The sequence below is a fragment of the Suncus etruscus genome, chromosome 3, assembly GCF_024139225.1.
Source record: "Suncus etruscus isolate mSunEtr1 chromosome 3, mSunEtr1.pri.cur, whole genome shotgun sequence".
Classification (NCBI taxonomy): domain Eukaryota; kingdom Metazoa; phylum Chordata; class Mammalia; order Eulipotyphla; family Soricidae; genus Suncus; species Suncus etruscus.
The window spans coordinates 117,761,375-117,766,793 of NC_064850.1; the positions used below are offsets into that span (position 1 = coordinate 117,761,375).

The 5,419-nt window shown below is 33.4% G+C and overlaps 1 pseudogene; it reads left to right on the top strand.

The window, feature by feature from the left end:
* Positions 1-3,581: 3,581 nt before the first annotated feature.
* Positions 3,582-3,966, top strand: LOC126003822 (cytochrome c oxidase subunit 7A2, mitochondrial-like; annotated as a pseudogene).
* Positions 3,967-5,419: the final 1,453 nt, after the last annotated feature.

The following is a 5,419-nucleotide window of genomic DNA, read 5'->3' on the forward strand; positions in this document are numbered from 1 at the left end:
GGAATTCTTTCTCACCAGCTTGCTTAGCCATAATGAAATTCAGATCAATGTTTCATGCTGAAAAAAAAAAAAAAAAGAAAGAAAGAAAGAAAATGAAACTAGTCGTCTTTTCTACCTCCTACAATCCCATCATGAACAATTTAGAGAAACCAACTAATTATGCTTAAATGGAATCAAGAGGCTTTATTATATTGTTATACACATTGGGTGTAGATTCACAATGAGACATACACAATTGCAAGCTTTCTCTGAAATAGAAAAAGATTAGTTACCCTGTTGTCCTTAACTTGTATTTTTTTATGTTTTCTCTCAGAACCATGACTCAAAGAATAGAGTCTACAAATAGGCCATTGTATAATTAATTGCTTTTGTGGTCTCCCCTGAAACATAATGTCCAACTACAGAAAAAAAATCACATTAGACACTGAGAAGTAATTGAAATAAGTTTGAGCATTCACATAAAAGCTGATTTTTTGGTGGGAGGTCACACCTTGTGATGCTCAGGGTTTATTCTTGGCTCTACACTCAGAAATCACTCCTGGCAGGCTTGGGGGACCATATGGGATGCCAGGAATCAAACCAGGGTCCGTCCTGTGTTGGCCACATGCAAGGCAAAGTTCCTACCACTGTGTTATCGCTCCAAAACAGCTAATTTTTATAGTCTTGCCTATCCATATGGTAGGCTGAGAGGGTACCTGGGAAAACTGGTGGAGGGAAGTTGACACTGGTGACAAGTTCATTGCTAGAACAATGTATCCCAAAAACCCAACTATGACTACACTTGTAAGTCATAGTGCTTACAATAAAAAAAAAATAAAGTATTTTCTTAAAGAGTTTGTCAAAAGATGGGGGTGTGAGGGCACCTTGACACATTGTGGAGAGATGCTGAGGACAGAAATTGGGTGAAACATTGGAGCATTGCAGGGCTAAAATCCTGTAATTAACTGTTTTGTAAATCATGGCTCTTAAATAGAATTGTGAGAAAAATTATTTCTAGGGAGCAGAGAAGAGTCTTGCTATAGAATTGATCCTCAGACTCTAAAGCCAGGACACTGGTGAAATGAGGGTCTGGAAGCAAACTCGTAGATTTAGAAAATAATACACACACACACACACACACACACACACACACAAACACACACACACACACACACACAGAAACATTCAGAAATAACATGCAAACCTTCAGCCCCTAAGACGCATCCATGGAAATGGAAGAAATGCAAGAGAGCATTTTCCTGAAAATCTGAGAATGAGGAAGTAAGAGAACACACCTCAGAGGTGGTTTAGGTGACCTAAACACCAATCCAATGTGCTACATTCAAAGATGTTTCTAACCAATGAGTAAAAAGACAAATACTGAGTGGAATGGGATCAGATTAATCCCACAATTCTATTAATCTCAGTTTGTTGTTATAGTTCTTTTTCTCATTTTTCTGAGTTCAAGCCCCAACACTACACACAAAAAAAGGGAGAAACACTTTCTAATGGTGAGATTTTCTGCTTTCAATCTGCCTACATTGCATTCTAAAGAAATCCCTGTAAGCTATCAGTTCATAGAGAAAGTGGTTGTTTTATTCGTGGAGAAAAGTTGGCTTTTGTCAGCAACTTGTGATACTTTTCTAGAAAAGATGGAAAGTGCCAGCTATTCTTATGTATTCAGAAATAAAAGAATTATAAGTATGTGATAAAGAAGCATTTTGTTTCACAAAAAATATTTCTTTTTAGTTTTTTAGGTTTTAAAATGTCTTTTGAGGCTTCATTAAATTGAGCTGCCATGGCTTTATTTCTTTTTTTAAGAAGTTATTACATTGACCCACCTTTTCTTTTCTTATTTTCTATTGCAAATTACCTCTCTGATTACAGTTCAACATCATGTGTATTTGTCAGAAATATACATCCATTATTTTCAATTATTTTGCCTCTTAAGATCAGTGTCTAAATGTGTTAATGAAAAATATACTTGAGTTTGCATTACTTGAATACTTGAAAACCAAAAATTCCTATAGAATGTTTTTTCCAAACATAATAAATTTTTTACTCTAAAAGTTTTTCTTTCAGCACTATAATTGGAAAGAGATGGATGATTTGTATTATTTGGACAAAAAAACAACTATGTAGAAAATGACCTTTTGTATTTGAAACATCTAAAATTCTACTTGGTAGTAGGTTCTATCCTGGATATTTCTCATCTTTTTTAGATCCAGCTAACATACTCTTTTACTCCCAAAAGGTAGACATTTTTCCTGCTTATAACTTACCCATTAGTGATGTTACTTATAATATTAATCACTGTAATAAAGTACTGACAAAATATTTTAAAAAATTAATAACAATCATCTTTAGGAAATAATGATGTGTCCATGAGGATTCTCATGAAACATGTACCACTTTTGTGGGGGAAATTGGCACTGAGGGAGGCCATTTGAAGTAGAGCAATAGAATGATGGAAAATGCTAGAATCTTCTCTCAATTTTGCTGTGTAGATAAAATTATGCTAAAAAAAGAAAATCCTTAAAAATTAAAACATTTTTATTATAATTAGTCAGTAAAGTAAGAAAACGCTGACTATTTGGAATTGAAAGTGTCTGCATTAGTTATGTTGCTAAACTTGTCATCAAAAAAGTTTTTAAGACAGGTTGAAATGCTGGCATCGCAACATCAAAGAGCTCCAGTGACCCGGATAAGACCCCACCCCAAAATTGGTGAGTCAGGATAATGCATCCCTTTTTCCTGTTTGTTTGGTGTTTTTTTTTAATATATAATAGCATTATTCTATATGCTTACACAATGATTTCCACACTCAGAACAAAATCTACATGGACAATTATCATTAATTTATTGTAATTAAAATTAGAAAATCATGACACAGAGCTTGAGCTATTGGATAGCAAATATGAATTTCAGTACAATGATATTGTTTTGCATATTAATAAATGCAGGTAAAGTCTTGGCAATGAAGATGAAATGCATCTTGGTTCTGGAACATAGCTCCATTACAGAGAGCTTGTTCTTTATGTATGAGATCCTGAGTTTGATCCCTGGCACAATAGATGGAGGGAAGAAGCATTGAAAATGAAATATAGGCAGCGGAGGGAGAGGGAGGAGACAGAGGGCATTGGTGGTGGGAACGTTGCACTGATGAAGGGGGTGTTCTGTTTTTGACTGAAACCCACTACAATTATGCTTGTAATTATGGTGCCTAAATAAATATCTCAAAAATATTTGCTCATAAAAAAAATGAAATACATCTTATAACGTGGATATTTCAGTATATCTCAGAAGGTCCGAGAATTTGTTCATCTGTTTGACAATAAAGGTCGTTTCTTTTCTATTGCATACTTTTGTATTTACATTTTAATTTTTGTGTTTAATTTACATACTCGTAATTTATATTTGATTTACATTTTAATTTTTATACTTTTTACTATTAATTTAAGAAAAAAGCAATGCCATGATACATTACTTTATTTCTGTTTAATAAAACCTTGAACTACTGAGTGTATGAAGGATAGTACCATAAAGTTGTAATCTGGATTGCTACAGTTCAGTCCGCATCTCAGTCGGAGGTCATTAGGCAAGATGCTGCGGAATTTGATGGCTCTTCATCAGATTACCCAGAGAACCATAAGTACTGCTTCTCCCAGGCAGTTTGAAAATTAGGTGCCAGAGAAACAAAAACTATTTCAGGAGGATAATGGAATTCCAATACATCTAAAGGGTGGGGTGTCTGATGCCCTCCTGTATAGAGCCACTATGATTCTGATAGTTGGTGGAACAGCAAATGCCATATATCAGCTGGTTATGGCTTCATTTCCCAAGAAGCAAGATTGACTTCAATTTATTACCCCAACAGTCAACTGAAAAAATGGATCACTAATCTGAGTTCTCTGGTATCAATATTTATTAACTTGTACTTAACTGTCACCAATAAATCAATCTTTACAAAAAAAAAAAGAGAAGAAAGTTGTAATCTGGCCCAGAGATATACTTAATGGGCTAACAAGATGCTTGTAAGGAAGATGTTCAGTCCAATATCCAAGTACATGTGGTCTCCTGGAGCGCCACCAGAAATGATTCCTGAGCACAGAGCAGGGAAGAATTCCTGAGCACCATTAAATGTGGTCCCCAAATCAAAAATCAAAAAAAAATAAATACATTTATAGTCTGTTAATAAAAGTTGGTTGTAATAATAAATTTGGATTCTATTAAAAATGAAAGTCAAGAATATTAACAGACCTAAAAGAAAAAAAAACACATGATGATTTGAGCTGATTATATTTTACATATATTAATATATAGTTGTTTGGGGAACAAGAACAATTACATATTTTATATATAATTTATAATATAATTACTATACTCATGTTATTATATAAACATATATCTAATTAATATATAAATATAATATATAAAGTATACTGATATTATACTATATGAATTGTATAAAATTATATATACTTTATATAAATATATTTGGGACCAATTGTGTATATATATATTTATTATATATTAAAATCAATTATATATTATATAATATATATATGTGTTTGAGGACCACACCTAGCAGTGCTCAGGACTCTGTGCTCAGGAATCACTCCTAGCAGAGATTCAGAAATCCTAGCGGGAGGATCTGGGGCTTGAACACAGGTCAGCTGCATGCAAGGCAAGCACCCTATATGCTATTCTATCAATCTAATTCATCAATTGATTTAAAAACTGAAGTAAAATAGAGAGTAGGGAACTGAAGCATTGGGATCTTCTATAGTACAGAGTGGGAGCCTGTATACAATTAAATCACTGGACCCAGTATGACTGAAGCCATGGAAACAAAACTAGAATAATTAAAATTTAAAGTATAGCAGCAGGGGCTGAAGATAGAACAATAGGTAGAGCTTTTTCTTTGTATATGCTCAACCTGGTTCAGTCCCCAGCATTACATATGGTTCTCCCCAGTTCCTCCAGGAGTGATCCCCAAGTTCAGAGGTGGACTAAGACCAGAGTATAGCTAGGATAATGAGACTGGAGTTGGAGACATGAGATTGGAGTTGAACACCTATGATTAAAAGCTTTGTAAATCATGGTGTCTGAATAAATCATAATATTGCTATTACATTGTTTAAAAAATGGCACTCGGTTAAATTTAATATCATTTATTTTTATTTTTACACTTTCAACAAGCTAGGAATAAAAAGTATTTTTTTCTTCTTAATCTGGAGTTGGCTAACAATTAAAAAACTAATAGATAACATCATACTTCATGATGAAATACTGATGAATTTATCCCAAAGACACAATTAATTTTTATACATTAACTCTACATTGTGTGACCTAGCATAATCTGTCCAATAAAGCAATAAAATATTCATTAAAATAATAAAATAATTAACTATTTTCAGGTGGCTTAATTGCTTGCACA